Consider the following 17795-nt stretch of genomic DNA (forward strand, 5'->3'; position numbering starts at 1 on the left):
GAACATACATGATAGCTTTTAATGTGAGAGGAGAACCAAAATCCTTTTGAAACGTAATAGTACCATTGTTGGTTGTGCTATAACTTCCATCATCTCCCATCTCGATGTGCATCTAGAGGTCCTTCTCCTCTAAGTCGCTAAAATATTATTTGTTGTCGATCATATGGAATGAGGCTCCACTACCAAGATACCACACACTACCCATCATGGATGTCACCATGCATGCAATGAGGGTGAAATCCAACTCGAATTGTGAAGCTATAGCTGCACCTTCCACTCCTCTTGAGGGCTTCTTTTCAGCCTTCTTGTGTGGACACTTTTTGGAATAGTGTCCCAGCTCATGACAGTAAAACATTTAATCTTCGACAAGTCTTTCTTCTTTCCTACCTGATTAGAATTTCCTTTGGATTGGAATTTCTGTCCTTTCCCTTTATTTTCCTTTCCCGCCAAGGCACAATTCTCCTCATCATCATGTTTTGATGAGGTTCCATCTCTGGTGTTCCACCTTATCTCTTATTACACCAAGTTAGACCTCAAACGCTCCCTCTCTGGTGGATTTTCCCTGCATTTACTGAATCCTTATAGTTGTGTCAACTCTTGGGAAGGCCTAGAAGTTCTATGTAGACCATATCATTTTCAAAAACTGTAACACCAGCACTCCCAAGCTCATCCCAACATTGTGTGAACTTGCTCAAGTACTGTGGTGTTGTGTTTCCCTTCTCCATCTTGATTTTCTGAAACTTTTCTTTCAGTTACAGGTTCTTGTGTTCACTGTTGTTCTGAAACAAGTCTGTCAGGGCCTTCCACATTGCATATGGGGTTTACTTCTCGTGGAGGTTCGAGACAATATGATCTTGAACTCCTTCCAGTAAGATCCTTCTTTCCTTGGCTACATTCTTCTTCCACTCTGCTAAATTTTTTGCATCTACAACTGCTAGTTTCGGAACATTGTTATCAATGTATTACTTCAATCCATTATCTTCCATGACTCCTTCCATTTGGTCCTTCCAAGCAATGTAATTCAAGCTACCCTCAAGGGAATACTTGAGCCGCAAACCATAGTGCACCATTTTGATCCTAATGTTAGATTTGGAGAATAAATCTGAAAAACTCATTCCTCGTGTAAAGACAAACTTGAATTCTTCTCTTCTATTGTGATTTCAACTCTTATACCATGTAGAAATTCCTTGTAGATTCAAACTGCTGATTGTAATTTTCTAAAACAATAGACTTGAATCTACTCTACCAACTGCGGAAACAATTAACAATCGCAAAATCATGAAGCATACAAGAGAAAGAATTCAATCAACACATTACACAATGATTTCCTAGGGAAATCCAAAGCTAAAAACCCCTATTATCTGTATATTTCATTAGTCAAAAAAATATGAGAAGATTACAATGCTTTGCTCAAGCCTAAGCAACCTTTGCACTATCTCTATCTTTCTCATTGCTTCCTAGACAAGCCTTATCCAATACTTAACCAAATTTCTACTTGCCCAAGTCCATATTTCCTTGCATTATTTCCTTGGAATTAGCCCCTTTTAATTAGGGAAATTCCTCATCCATAACTTCTCAATCCATCATAGGTCTTCCTCTGACTACATGCACCACAAGTACAATTTGGTTGATTATACAACTTATAGTACACTACCCTTAAACTCCAAGCCCAATTGGATCACACATGCATGAGTTATTTATGGTTGATTAATTAGTTAACCGGTTGAACACTGAAGTTGCACCCCACTGCTAGACCTACTACTAGTTCCTCTAACAGTTGGAACTAGTTTAACTAACTTTAACTTAGTTAAACTAAATTAGTTAATTACAACTCAAAATAAACTCAACCAGGTCTCCTATAGAGTAAGATCCACTCTATATTACTCAAGTTATACCCTCAACTTGAATTAACTAAACCAACTAAGTGAAATTAACTTAGCTAATTCTTACAAGTTGTCTTGTGATGTGGAATTACATTTTTTCTCCTAATTTAATTCAAGGGAAAATAAAACAGGATTTTCTTATTGCCATTTTCAACAAGCATCTCTTCGACTCATAGGAAAAAGTATTAAATGGTGGGAGAGCAAACTTCAAAAAGGTAGCAAGCATAAAGATAAATTCCTTTATTCTTTGATCCAAAATGTATTTTGGATAGACTCCTAAGTCTAAGTGTTCCTCACAGAGGAAAAATGAAAGTCCAAATAAGTTCCTGGAAATAGCCCCATTTCAAAGATTGTTTCATTCTGAATCTACTGCAACTTGAATGGGAAAAAATGGACTTAGGATGCAGAAGATATCGTAGAAAGAATATGCCCTTTGTTTTTGGGAAAAAGAGGCAAAATCTCCTAAAAATGGCTTAAAAACCCTTATAAATGGAAAATCGCATCGGAGGAGGTCCAAAGGGCGGACTTAAGTGGAAGGGGGAGAGACCCCCAATTGTCGATCCCCGACATATCGAGTCAGAGGCAAGCACATGCGAAATATATATATGGAAAGACCCCCGGGCCGATGCGATATCATGATCACTGATATCAGCGTCGGTAAATCGAAATCGGCGATGGCATGAGACAAGGGACAGACCCCCGGGCCAATGCAACTTGCAATTGCGACATATCGCATCACAACGTCGCATCCCAATGATGTAAAGGGGCCGATGTATAGGAAATATGCAATCGCCAATCCGTGGCGTGCAATCTTAGCCGTCGGATTGGGAAAGGAATGGACGGCCACGATTAAATCAGCGATCCCCGATGCCAATAAAAAGGCCAAACCCGATAAGTTTTCAAAGCCCAATTGTATAAAATTTCAGGTCCAGGAATTTGGATTTTCACATATTTCCAGTGTATTTGGGATTTTACCCAAAACGCATATGTGATGTGAAAATAGATGAATCCAGACCCGAAAGGGTTTGTTAATTCAAATATATATTATTTCAAGTCCAGTAAAGCGAGATTTTCATGTTTTAATGTATTTTTAAATGCAAAGGGAAATCACGATACAAGCGAGATTTCAGGCGGGCCAAAGGCGTTAAGTGGTTTTGGCCGGGCTCCGACCGAGCCCATACATTGGTTGCACATGTCCAGGGCCTGGAGAGAGAAAACCACCCTTATTGGGTAGTTAACCCCGTATGAAAGGGCTGCCCGAAATGAACCGCAGTCGTTGGATCTAGACCTCTCGGATCAATGGTGGAGATGTGATAAGCAATTAAAAGGGTGATTTACGGATATTTGAAGTCCGATAGACTACGTTTGGCAGATTTTCCCGTGTATTACAGTGTTTCTCTGTGTAAATAGGGAACAATTGTTTCTGGGGATTTCAAGCACCGATGGCTCCTTCCATTACAAAACAAGTGGCCACCATACCTTGGGACGTTAGTAATGATTGTTAAACGCTCCAGAGGGAAGATGAAGGGACAGCGACAGAGAGTCCGAGAGCTGAAACAAACAGATAAGTGCTAATAGGCTTAAAATCCGTTCAATGACAAAGACAGAGGGGTTGTTGAGTCTGAGAGCACTATTGAGAACCCAATGCAAAAGGAAAAAGCAGAGAGAAAAAGCTAAAGCGCAGAGCAACAAAGACAGTCGCTTGGAGGTCAAGCAAACTGCTAAGAGCTTAGAGAAGCCAGAGCCAAAGAGCCGAAGCTAGAGCCAGAGCCGAAGAGCCAGAGCTAGAGCTAAGAGCAAGAGCTAGAGCCAGAGCCGAGAGCCGAGAGCCAAAGAGAGAGCTAGAGCCAGAAAGTCGAGAGCTTCAAAGCCAAGGATAAAATGGTGCCTAAACCCATTGTTTCTCTGTAAAACAATGGAGTTGAGCCAAGAGCTTGTAAAAGGACTTAGACCATAATCCCATAGAGCCTAGTTGAGTTGACTAGAGCTCAAGGAGATGTAGCCTAAGAGTTTTGGGTGAACTCCATATCAAATTACTATCTTATGTGTTTATTAAGTGTTGTATTGCTACATGTATTTACATATCGGCACAAACAACATATTTTAAAGCACATAAATAGTTAAATAACCATAAGCATACACCTTGTTTTCAAGCACATATTTAATTCCAAATTGGTTAATTATAAAGACTTGGGAATATTTAAGCTTGGAAGTGGGAGAGGTTCGTGTAAATTAGACAAGAAGCCTAAGTGCCCCATTTCCAGATCAGGGGGTATCAGAGCCTAAGATTGATTAACCCCACCTTCAAATAAGGTTATATCAGAATGCTTGATTTCCAGAGCAAATATTGCTTGTCTAAAAGGTGTTTAAACAGTCAAAGGTTGATTGTATGCTTGTTTGCAAACTGACTATTGTTTAATTTTGCAGAGTTGAAGGGAAAGCTATTGATAGCTCAGGACAAGAAGGAAGAAGGGCTTAAGGCATTCTTCTATCCCAAAGGACCTCAAAGAAATCCTTGAAGCACAAGAGGTTTGTTGCAAAAGGTTGCTTGGATAAGCTCTTTGTTAGTCTTGTTTGAAGTTCTTTTTTCGTTGGCATAATGACAACTTCTACAAGTGTATCCTCAAATTCCTCCTTCATCACAAGATTCTTTGATGGAGACATGAATCAAGACTTGTTCATCATGATGGACAAGGTGAGAGAAATGTATGAGGATGGAAGGAAGAGCAAAATAATTAGAGAGCAGTTGAATTCCGTGGAGGAAGAAAAGCAGATGCTTTTTGAAAAATTGCAGGAAATGGAGAGGCAACTTCATATTGCAAATATGAACCTAAAAAGGATGCGTGAGTTGGAGTTACAACTCTTTGTTGCCAAAGAAGCCTTGGTCAAGTATCATCTTGAAGAAGAGGTAAACCATTCCAGTTTGTCTTCAAATTCTTCTAAGAATTCTTATATTGGTTCTTTTGAAAAACATACCAAAGGCGTAGGTTCCAAGCTAATGTCCAAGATGGGCTATGAAGGAAAAGGCATGGGTAGACATGCACAAGGTATTGTTGAGCCAATAATAATTGAGGAAAGGCCTAAGTATTTGGGTCTTGGCTATGGACAAGCTTATGGAGAAAGTTCCAAATCTGCCATGAAGGCCATTGAAACAGTCCCAAGAAGGATTTTCATTTCATGTCCTCCACCTCAAGAGTGTGAATATTGTATTTAGGAGGAATGCAATAGATTGAAACATCACTTGCAGGATGCAGGTGTTCAGAAGCACACACTTGAACCAAAGAGTTGTGGAAACTCTAACAGCCTTGAAGAGATTGATGGTGTTCCAAAGGGAGCCACTTCTTCATTTGCTTCACCTCCTCATGAAAGCAATAAAGGTGAAAGAGGCAGGTATAAATTTGGTTCTAATCATATCCCTTTTGATTTTGCAAAGCATGGTAAATTTCCACATAAGCACGGGAAAAAAATTGCATGTTGCTTATGTGGTTTGGATAACCATCATGTTTCTAGATGTTGGAAGAGAATGGCCACATACAGAAAACTTTTGAAGGAAAATAAGTAAAAAACCAAAGGTCCATTGGACAAGGCAAATCATGTTGTCAAGAGGATGCACATGCGTTGCACTTACTGCCATAAGCAAGGGCATCTTGCCCAAAGGTGTTGGACTCTAAATCCAAAAATGCTTCCACAAAAGCTTAGTAAGATGGAAAGAGAAGATGGAAGAAATATTGGAAAGGAAGTTTCCATGAATGATGTTACTATCTCGAGATGATTCACATGTTGATGTTGATGTGCAGACAAAGGTAGTACCTTTGAAAGGGATTGGTAAGAAATGGTTAGAGTTCTTTTCCAATTAAGGTTGCATGTCTATTGATGCATCTATTTGCATTTCTTTGTTGATGAGATGCAAGTTGCAGGACTTTACCAAGAAGGTGAATGCGAGAAGTTGAGTAGGAGACTCACTTTGTTGCTGCAACATTATATTTCATTTCAGCTTCAAAAGTACAGTGTGCTTAAGTGAAAGTTGAAGAACGAAATGCATGCATGAGCATGAGATGCATGAACACAGGGATGTTGATGTTTTCCTTGTTTTGAACATGTATGTGTAATTAACTTGTAGGGTTGATTTCTTTTACATGCATGTGATGCAACGTTGACTTGGGAGAAGTTAACTTGGTCTCCAAGATGGAGATAATAATGAAGTGTTTCCTCTTTTGAAAAGAGTCCTAATGGTCTTTTTCTACATTCCTGACTTGAAGATTCATTTGTTTAAAGGCATGTTTTGTGGGCTTGTTATCTAGTCCATCATTTGTATGCAGATGTAAGACATGGAGGTGTTAACAAGCTGTGAAATCTGTTTCTTTTGTTGAAGCAGGAATTTAGGCCATCCAGTTGTTTTTTGTATTTTTGTTGTTGTTGACAGCTTGTCAAACAGATACAAATGAAAGTTTTGTGGAGAAAATGAACTTCACATTTGTTTGAGCCACATTGGATCGATGATCAAGACAAAGAAGTTCAAACCACCTTATATGACCATTTTAGCAGAAGTTCTGCAGGAAGGCAAGGAGGAAGACAGTTCTTCCCAGGAGGACCAACCCATTCAGGTAAGGAAGTGGTTAGAGACTTTGGTTCAGAGGCACTATGCAAGGCAAGTGTGTGGAGGTTGAAAGAAGAGGGTTTTGTTACTCTCGGGTAGTGTTCAAATCAGTATATTAGTCTTTTGGAGACCAAAAGTTCTTTTGATGGGAAGGCATGATCCAAAATGGATTTTGGATGGACTCCGAAGTCTAAGTGTTCCTCACATAGGAAAAATGAAAGTCCAAGGAAGTTCCTAGAAATAGCCCCATTGTAGAGATCATTTCATTCGGAATCTACTGCAACTTGAATGGGCAAAAATGGATTTAGTATGCAGAAGTTATCTCAGAAAGAAGATGCCCTTTGTTTTTGGGAAAAAGAGGCAAAATCCCCTAAAAATGGTGGCTTAAAAACCCTTATAAAGGGAAAATCGCATCGGAGGAGGTCCAAAGGGCGGACTTAAGCGGAAAGGGGAGAGACCCTCGATTTCCAATCCCCAACATATCGGGTTGAAGGCAAGCACATGCAAAATATATATATATGGAAAGACCCCCAGGCCAATGCGATATCGTGATCACCAATATCAGCATCGGAAAATCGAAATCGACGATGGCATGAGACAAGGGATGGACCCCCAGGCCAACTTTCGATTGCGATATATCACATTGCAATGTCGCATTGCAACGATGTAAAGGGGTCGATGTATAGGCGATATGAGATCGTCGATCTGCGGTGTGCAATCTCAGTCGTCGGATCAGAAAAGGAATGGACGACCATGATTAAATCAGCGATCAGCGGTCGGTGATCCCCGATGCCGATAAAAAGGTTGGACCCGATAAGTTTTCAAAGCCTGATTGTATAAAATTTTAGGTCCGAGAATTCGTATTTTCACATATTTCCCATGTATTTGGGATTTTACCCAAAACACAGATGCGATGCGATAAGCGATGAATCCGGACCTAAAAGGGTTTGTTAATGCAAATATATATTATTTCAAGTCTGGTAAAGCGGGATTTTCATGTTTTAATGCATTTTTAAACAAATGGAAATCACGATACAAGCAGGATTTCAGGCGGGCCAAAGGCGGTAAGTGGTTTTGGCCGGGCTCCACCCGAGCCCATACATTGGCTGCCACGTGTCCAGGGCCTGGAGAGATAAAATCACCCTTATCGGGTGGTTAACCCCCATACGAAAGGGCCGCCCCAAATGAACCACAGTCGTTGGATCTAGACCTCTCAGATCAACAATGGAGATGAGATAAGCAATTAAAAGGCAGATTTATGGATATTTGAAGTCTAATAGACTATGTTTGGCAGATTTTCCCGTGTTTTACAATGTTTCTCTATGTAAACAGGGAACGACTATTTCTGGGGATTTCAAGCACCGATGATTCCTTCTGTTACAAAACAGGTGGCCACCATACCTTGGGACGTTAGCAATGATTGTTAAACGCTCTAGAGGGAAGATGAAGGGACAGAGACAAAGAGCCCAAGAGCTGAAACGAATAGATAAGCGCCAATAGGCTTAAAATCCATTCAATGACAGAGACAGAGGGGTTGCTGAGTCTAAGAGCACTATTGAGAAGCTAATGCAGAAGGCAGAAGCAGAGAGAAAAAGCTGAAGCACAGAGTAGCTGAGACAGTTGCTTGGAGGTTAAGCGAATTGTTGAGAGCTCAGAGAATCCACAGTCAAAGAGCTGAAGCTAGAGCCAGAGTCGAAGAGCTAGAGCTAGATCCAAGAGCAAGAGCCAGGGTCGAGAGCTAGAGAGAGAGCTAGAGTCAGAAAGCCAAGAGCTTCAAAGCGAGGGATCAAATGGTGCCTAAACCCATTTTTTCTATGTAAAACAGTGGAGTTGAGCCAAGAGCTTGTAAAAAGGACTTAGACCATAATCCCAAAGAGCTTAGTTGAGTTGACCAGAACTCAAGGAGATGTAGCCCAAGAGTTTTGGGTGAACTCCATATCAAATTATTGTCTTATGTGTTTATTAATTGTTGTACTATTACATGTATTTACACATAAGCACAAACAACAGATTTTAAAGAACATAAATAGTTAAATAACCATAATCATACACCTTGTTTTCAAGCACATATTTAATTCTACATTGGTTAATCATAAAGACTTGGAATATTCAAGCTTTGGAAGTGGGAGAGGTTCTTGTAAGTTAGACAAGAAGCCTAAGTGCCCCATTTCCAGATCATTCTTGGTTTGAATTTCTTTATGCATTAAGAGGGTAGTTTTATCCATTGGGATACCGGGAAAAAAAAAACCATGATGGAATGAAAAACTTTAAGACAATGCAAAGGTCAGAATGTTCAAAGTTTCGCAGAGGAGTTTAGGAAATAAGCATTAGTGTTAAATGTTCCTTTAGACTCGCCAAATACTCTATTAAAATTGGAAAATAGGGCCAAACTCCATGTGGGTCTTCTTATTTATGGCAGCTGATATTTTTCTTGGATTCCTCTCGTCGAGAGGTGTAGGATTGATCTAAAGATCATCTGATTCTGACATGTATTCATGGAGATATTAATTTATTTATGTTATTTGACAATTTGTCAAGGTTAGCCAACAAAAAAATTACCCCAACTTATCCTCAACGTTTTATTATAAATAGAAGAGGTCTTCAAGTCATTTTGTACACACACTTTTCCTAAGATCTCTCTCCACTTGTTTGGGTTTGGTGGCTAGAGAGATCAAGAGGGAGAAGCCCTAGACGCAATGAAGAAAGCATCTTCTAAGAGAGCCCTAGCCACAGTCTTATGAGGAGATATTTTTGCAGGTAAGAGGATATTTATACGATGTCAAGAGGGAGTTATATTCACAGCTCAAGGAGGAAGTCTAGTCACTGTAATAATATGCCCTAGTGGCAGTCCAAACAATGGGTTCAAATTTTTGTTCAGTTGTGCCCTAATCCACTGTGAAGGAAGGACTAATGTTGCCCTAGCCGAAGTCCTAAAGGAGGTGATCTTAGTTGCAGTCCTAATGGAGGTGATCTTAGCCGCAGTTGGAGAGGCCCTAACCAGCAACATGTGAAGGCCTAAAGCCATAGTTAGAGGAGCCCTTATCATAGCATGAAAGGAACCCTTAGACGCAAGAAGAAAAGTGAACCTAGCCACAGCAAAAATGAGTATCTCATCAGCGTGAAGGGTCACATTGCTGTAGGTGACAACATGGTATAATGCAAGGTTGTTTGGGCATGTTAGTGTTGTTCTTGAGCTCGATTTGAAGGGTAGAAGAATCTGCATAAAGGAGGAGCTAGGGACTGTTGTTTAAGGGTTGTGTGAATCACTGTTTGAAGGGACCGAAGCTACTGTCCACTATTGGGCTAGGCCGCATGCCATAGCCAGTAGTTGGAGGCCTTTTAGGAGTTGCATTCAAAAGGTAAACAACCCTATAAGGCAGTGTATCATTGGAGGATTGTATGAAGGCCAGCCACAGTCAATAGGAGGATTATGGGGTGTGTTTAGGGTGTTGTAGCACACTAAGTTTGTGCCCTAACTAGTGACCAGGTCTTCCATGAAATGCATCATTCCTTGTTGCATATGAAAGGTGACAGATTAGCAGCCTTGTCATGATCAATGAAGTAGTGAAGGAAGGAGAATCTCATTGAAGGAAAGCCTCAGTATTTTGGGTAATTGGTTGAGTTGTTCTAAGCCTATCATCTGTTGCATATCTTCAGTCCTTGGTATCAGATATGCAACCTCATTGTGTCATCGTTACAGAGAATATCTTTGATCTCTTATTTGGCAAGTCAAATAGTGGCTTCAAATCATTGTACTCTATCTCTTTCTCTCTGCTGAACTATTGAAGAATATAAGAAGAATTGAACAAGGGTTTCCCCACGTTGGGGTTTGTCCCTAGCTAGCGCCACATCTTGTGTCCTCTTGTCTTGGCTTGTCTTCTATTGTTTATGTTTATGTTCTATATTCACTTTACTATCATGCTAATGTGATTACTAATCTGAATATTGTCATTGTTCTAATATGAAAAATTGAAGTAAATTTATGTAAGCATAGACAATACCAAAATTTAACATACTCTAATGAAATATATTGGTTCTTTACATAGTTATCTTCAACATTCTTTATTGTTTTTTGAATCCACTACTCTTGATGAGGCTAGTGTAAAATTTGTTCACCTTGAAAGCAAGGGAAAGTATGAACATGATGACCATGCAAAGAAAACAACGACAACAAAGAAGAAGGAAGAAAATCCCTCTTTCACTCATTGCGAGAAAGAAGGCCATGTTGAGGAGAATTTCTGGAAACTGCATCCAAAATTGAAGCCTAAGAAGAATGATGACAAAGGGAAGTAACAAATTGTTTCTATAGTGTAACATGACCGGGGTTCTGATCAGGTGATGAGATGAAGATCACAGCTATTGGGATTACAGGTGATGGATTAATTAACCTAGATTATGATTCAAGTTATGAGATGAAAATCACAGTAGGTTTTGGACCAAAGATCAGAAGAACATCAAAGAATGCATGGCTCTAATAACTTGAGGAGATAAACCAAAGTATTCAATAAGAGAATGTTGAACTGAGAATACAGCTACATGAAGCAGAAGATGAGAAGCAAGGATTACAAATTCAGTTACAAGCCATAGAGGAGGCCTTGGAAAGGTTGAAGCGTAGTGAAGACGTAGCGAAGCCATCATCACCCACTTCAAAATCGACAACTGAGGTAGACAGTGTCAGTGATTCTTCAGTTTCATGTTCTCGTTATGATGGTGATTTTGGTGCATTTGGAAGAAAATCCAAAGTCGCAAAAGAAAGGGATTCTAAATCAATGTAGGTTGAGGTTACATCACCCCATTCCAACGATCATGATTATAGGTCAACTCTAAAGGGAGGTGATCATTTCATAGGATGAGCTAAGTCAAGATTGTCTCATCAAAGTTGCACCAAAGACAATCGTTCAAGGAAAGATATGTTGGCCGAGAAGGAGACACTAAAGAAGGTCAAGAAATTTTGGAGGAAATAAAACAACTGCAGCCATTGCAAAAACAGTGGACATCATAAATCCACATGTTGGAAGCTCCATCCAGAGCTACGCCCAAAGAAGGACTGGGAGCATATGAAAGCACATGTGAAGGAACCAATTGATGAAGCAATTCAACAAGGAAGCCAACTACAGGAAGAAAGCCCATTAGCTTGGTTAGCTAAGAAATGGGTAGCCTTTTTAAGTAGTTGATTATGGTCACCATTGTAAATCACATGCTTCTTTTTAAAGACCCCATAGATGGGAAAAAAACTTGTAAAAGTGATGAATGCAAAAAATTGATATTTTTGACTTTAGTTGAATAGAAAGGGTATGGGTTCTGTTGTAAAACTTGACCATGAGCTTTTATAAACTCTCGGAAAATACGGGCTTGTTTAGAATCATAGAAGTTGTACATGTATTGGCAGCTATAGAATTGCATATGGATACAGGGGTCAGCTTCATCATTCTTAGTTATGAAGTACAAAGGTGAAGGAAGGGATAGGTGACTTGTTAGAAACATTTGTTACACAGATCAAGATTGTTGTACCCATTTATACTATTGAAGGACCAAAAGCCCTTTAGTCGGGAGGAATGATCTAGGAGGGTCCCTAAAGGCCCAAAAATAAAAGTACTTGAATATCAGTGAAACTAGGACAAGATCGAAGAGCTTGTCACAAGATTTCGAATGACATAAACCACACCCCAATCCAAGTTTGTATGAAAAAGTTATACTCAGTCAAAATTATGGTCAAACTTGGCAAAAATATAGGATTTGGAGAAGAGATTTAGTTGTGGTTAAATTTGGTAGAACCGCCAAATTTAGTTGTATCCACTAATTTTGGTGGTAGTTTGATGACCCAACATAATGGGGCCATGTGGCCCAACAAGATGGTGCCATGTGGCACCTGGTGAACGACCAAAAATGCTCAGTCAACCCAAAAATGATGATGCTTCAAGAAAATTGCTAAATTTGGTGGATAATGGCTAAATATGTTGGCGGTTTCAACCAACAGATAAACAACGACAATTATAAAATAATATAGAAAATTTTATATCTTATTGGTTATTTGTTTAAACAATGCTAATAGTTATATAAAACAACTGAGTTCTAAACTTAACCAACAGTTATTGTTAATATAACAGGCAGTTTTTATGAACCAACTGTTATAACATATTCTGGTGGTTAAACAAAACATTAAAACCATATGTATATAAACAATGCTAATAGTTATATAAAACAACAAAGTTCTAAACTTAACCAACAATTATTGTTAATATAACAAACGGTTTTTATGAACCAACTGTTATAACATATTCTGGTGGTTAAACAAAACATTAAAACCATATATATATGTGTATATATATATATATATATATAGTCAACGGCGGTTGCTAACAAATCTCAACGGCTTTGAATTACTGCGACAGTTATAGCGCTAATAATTTTATATATAAAATGGGAGTTTCATGGGGTTGGAACCCGCGACCCCGTTCCAACCAATGATTTGCATTCAATGGGCCAGTCAGGATGCCAGACGGGCAGCTTTGAGAAGTTTGTCGACCAAATATATTTAAATCCATACAATCCATTTGACGGGGAGGACCGTGGAAGACGAATGAAACACTGACAAGTAGGAACCCTGACTCAGGCTGGAACCCTGAAGCAGGTAGAACTTTGCAAGTGCACAAAATGAGGAAGCATATTCCATAAGAATATTCCTCTAGGAAATCTATTGTGGAATCTGAAATATTCTTTGAGGGGCCTGAGTTGCAAGTATCGGAATATAGTCAAGCTTATACTCAAATTACTCAGAATTTCAAGAGGATTTCATTGGTGCATTATGTTTATGGACTTGAGTAGCTCATTTTTAGGTCACTCCCAAGATTGGAGGTATAATGATGTATTTTTCCATGTGCTCATTTCCATTTTTGTTGAGATGAATGAAGAGGAATCCCCACTATTGAAGAAGGGCCCGAAAACATAGTCCACATTGGATGAACTCCATTATCAAACTTTTGTGTGCATTGTCTTTATGGACTCCATTATGTTGCTTCTTATTTAAATGTTTGCACATATGCTTTTTACACATCGATGAGGCAAACATCCCTTATTAGATACCATGCTACTATTGAAATTGTTATGGTAAAATAAGTTGGTTTGATGACCTAGTTGTATTTCTTACTAGAAGTTATTAATATAGTATCTCAAATACTTGTACTAGAATATTCATTTATCATTGGTATATTCTGATAGGGTTTACATGTTGATATGTTAGGCCTCTGTTAGCTAGAAGTAATTATATAACCATTGTTGACATATGTTGGGAAAATCCAATTATTTGATGCTAAATGCTAACCAAGAGGTTCATTGTCTTGTTGACTGGATGTTATTGCTACAGTGAATTCATGCTAGAGTTTTCCATTGAAGATACATGAGAAGTAGTAGATATGTTTATTGAGTAGAGAGAATTGATTATTACTAGATTGTTCAGCTAGAATTTGATCATTTTGGTGTGCATAGAGAGTTGGAATTTTTCTTAACGACCTTGTGCTAGTATTTCACTTTGACCAAGTCAACAATTTACTTTAATATTGTTCATGTCGATATTAAGCAAAGGTGGGTCCAGTTTGAAAATGAGATGAAATCATGGTCCAATGTGGTGAATTGAAGGTTAGAGACTCCAGGTTAAGTGGTGGCTTGTTGATTAGGGTGGCAGGGTGGTGCAAGATGGAGATTAGAATCTCCTTCAAGTTGGAGCCTAAGAACACATCAAGGTGGTAGGGTGGTGCTAGGGAAAGTTGGAGTTTGTAGGGTGTTGGAGCATCCTTTTAGTTGGATATGATAAAATCAGATGGTTGGAGCTCCTTCGAGTTGGAGCTGGTAAATCAAGGTATTGGAGCATCCTTTCAGTTGGAATTGATAAAACCAGGGGGTTGGAGATGGTAAATCAAGGTGTTGGAGAATCCTTTCAATTGGAGCCTCCTTCCAGCCATTGTTGTAGAATTTTGGAAGTTGGAGCTTCCTATTGATGTAATTTTCAAGACATATATTAAAAGCATTCGTTGTTTTCTCTCCTAGAAGGGTTTCAACAAAAAAAATCTTGTGTATTGTTCATGTGATGTGATGTTGATTTATGTTTTGATTTGATGCTAATGATATTTAATGCTCTGTGAAAATAAAGTTAACGAATTAAAGTGAAATATTGATTCACCCCCCTCTCAGTATTTTCGACAGTCATAAATGATATGGTCAAATCTAACATGCCACAAGAGACTAGATGATAATTGAACTATTGGACACCTAATCCTCAATGGGTTAGTGTGGAAGCTGAATAGACAAAGTAGTCCAAAAGACCTTGGGATGTGAAACCCAACGGTCACAACAATGTACTATAAATGTATATCAGTTGTTAATAAAATTGTAATGTCATGTTTTATCTTTTATATCTCTCTTGCTGTCCATGTGTGTTTAACATGGTATCAGAGCAGGCGAATTCTGGCCCTGCTCATATTTGAGTCACTGTTTGCTTGTGGCCTTTTGTTGTGTTTCTCTCACCAGACCTATGCATTGACCATTAATGTTATGTGGGTCGTGAACTCTCGGTGATATTGTTGGTTGATTAATTCATGTGCTGGTGTTGAATTCGTTGTATATATTTGTGCTGGCATATGTATAATTTTTGGTGCGTTGAATGAATACCACAATGTGTGCGTTAAAAGTCCTAGCACGTTGGCTCTGCCATCCCCGACATTCCTGACCTCTGAAATCCGCAGGTCTCTATTTTTGGTCTCTGGCTGACCCGTCTGTCCATAAACGTTTGTTGTTCATAAACGTCTGCCAGAAGGCAACTGTTTGCTGCTCCTCTCTGCCATATGGTATTTTTAATCATTGTCTGCACTCTACGCTCACTGAGTTGAACAATTACCTAACTGCATTTTCTCTTCGCTCCTAACAGTTGGCACACCCGTTAGTGGTTTGGAATTTCTGACCAAATATGGGTATCGAAGTATAGATTTTTAAAACGTTATCTCCACTGCAAACGTTTGGTATCCTATACTCCACTACAAACGTTGTCTCCACTCCAAACGCTGTCTCAGTATGTCAGTGTCCAAACTGTTTTGTTGGGGTAAGGGTTCCATTGTGATTCGATGGCCACGGTCCAGACATATGAAAATATACGGTGTGAAATGCATTAAATTCTTATGCAAACGTTGTTCTGCGGGATACCTTGTTGCATTGATTCGAGCTAGCTCCTGAAATTAGTCTTTATGTAACTCCTTCTGTGGCAGTGTCATATATGTGTTTCTCTGACAAGTCTGCACCTTCTGTCTAGACTGCGCCCTCTGTCAGATGCATTTTTTAAGTGAATGTTGTGGTATGAATACTGAAAATTATGAACGTTGTGGTGGAGTAGCTACAGGAGCAGCGTAGCAAAAGGAACAGCTTGGCAGGCTTGATAAGTGCCACGAATTTGTAGTCGGGCTTTGAGTACTTCGTAAAGGCTGCTTCCACTTTGCATTCTACTGAATTCCGATGGAATTCGACCATCAGTGTTACACATTCCTTGAGGCCTGTTTCAGAGTAGCCTGAATGGCTTTTAAGTACATCATTCCAGAGCGGCTTCCTTTCCAAAGTGCATTGAGCAGTGTAGACTGCAGCAGCAGTAAGCATTGATGGGGGGAACTTTATCATCACATATTCCATCAAGCTCAGTTCCATGAAGAAGAATACCAAATTTTCCATCTCTCCATCAGAGTCTGCAACCTTGAGAAACCAGACAAGGAATACATATGGGGTTGGGACTGTGAGGTGAAATTTCAGTTTGTTGAGCATTGTCTTTTCCATAAGCAGTACATGTTTCCTCTCAAAATTTGTTTCTAAGATTGCGAGAAATTCATCTATCTCCGGAACCCAAATTTCCTCGTACTTGGAAGCTAGAAGCAGTGTAGTAGCACCTACTAATTGACAGTCGCTCCTTGATATATATTGAATAGAAAGATATCTATCAAGAATATTTGTAGTTAGATACAAAGTCTCTGGCATCAACCCAAACTTGTGATGTAGCTCAATCAACCAATTTATCAAGAGTGTTCTCATTTTTCCATTAATTTCTCGTTGACTGGGCATATAATCTGGCACGCAGCTCATGTGCTCTGTTCTGCGATAGAACTTATATATATCCTCAACATATTCAACCACCGCCAATTGATTATCAAGGTCTCCTTCATCAATGTTTGGCAAGGGATTCTCCTCCGCCTCAGCCATTTCTTCATCAAATGCAAAATCATCTCTGGCATTGCGATCTTACACTCAGAGCGTTGCCCATATATATATTTATATGTGTTCTTTAACGCTGATCAGTTTTGAGTATTACGTTGAATGAAACGTTGAATGTGTTGAATGCCTGTCTAACATGGTAGCTTGAAAGCTCGAGCGGGAATCTCACACTGTTTGGTAGCTCAACAGCACTTACAGAGCCTTGGCCTGGGCTCCCACCTTGCTCGTCTCATACTGATTGCAGAATTTGACAGTAAAACCAGCAGATGCCCTGGCACATCTGGTAACGTTGCAGAGTGCCCTGTTTGCTTGTGTAGAATTGTTGGAGAATTTGATCAGATTCGTAAGCTGCGTTGCTCTCATATATTTCACAAATCTTGCATTGATAAATGGATGGATTGTGGCCAGCAGGCCGCTTGCCCTCTTTGTAGGTTGTCAATTTTATCAGATGAAAGAGCCATGAAAATGGAGCAGCAACTGACAGAGGAACTTTTGCTCTGGTTCCGCTGAAGAGGAGCTGGTTTTTTGGGTGAAATAGTGAGGATCCAGAAATATTGTACTTACTTCTGCTGAATTTTTGTATACGGGAGGATATCATATAGGGTAGTCCGTTCATGATCCATTTACAGAATTACAAGTCTATATTAATCTCTACGGACTGTTTCATGTCTCACCATGGTTTTCGGTGATTGATCAGTATAACTGTTAAATTTAGCTAAATAATATTTTGTTGAACATATAGTTCTTTTGTGTTCAATCAGAGTTGCACAGCGGAAGCGTAGTTTTCACTATCGAGTTACTCTCTGAAACCCTTGGAAAATTTTATGGGATCTGAACTACTTTCTTGTAGAAGAAGTGGAACTATTGTGGGTCAAGGACTATTGATGAAGTCCTCAATAGAAAGAAACTGTGAAATATAGAATAGCGGCAGAGGTTTTCTGATTCAAAAGGGAAGGAGTATTTGAAGGATCCAAGCAAGTTTGCAGTTGCTGCTGCCCCAGTTGTGGTATTAAAAATCATTATAGTCTCTGTCTACATATATATACATTGATTCCTTGATTCATTTGCTGCAC

The 17795-nt window shown here is 39.3% G+C and overlaps 1 pseudogene; it reads right to left on the bottom strand.

Moving 5' to 3' along the window:
• Positions 1 to 15804: 15804 nt before the first annotated feature.
• Positions 15805 to 17085, bottom strand: LOC149219961 (G2/mitotic-specific cyclin S13-7 pseudogene; annotated as a pseudogene).
• Between the last annotated feature and the right edge of the window lie 710 nt (positions 17086 to 17795).

This window comes from Pinus tabuliformis, chromosome Q (genome assembly GCF_031772625.1).
Source record: "Pinus tabuliformis cultivar Carrire ecotype Pingquan chromosome Q, CPIR1, whole genome shotgun sequence".
Lineage (NCBI taxonomy): Eukaryota > Viridiplantae > Streptophyta > Pinopsida > Pinales > Pinaceae > Pinus > Pinus tabuliformis.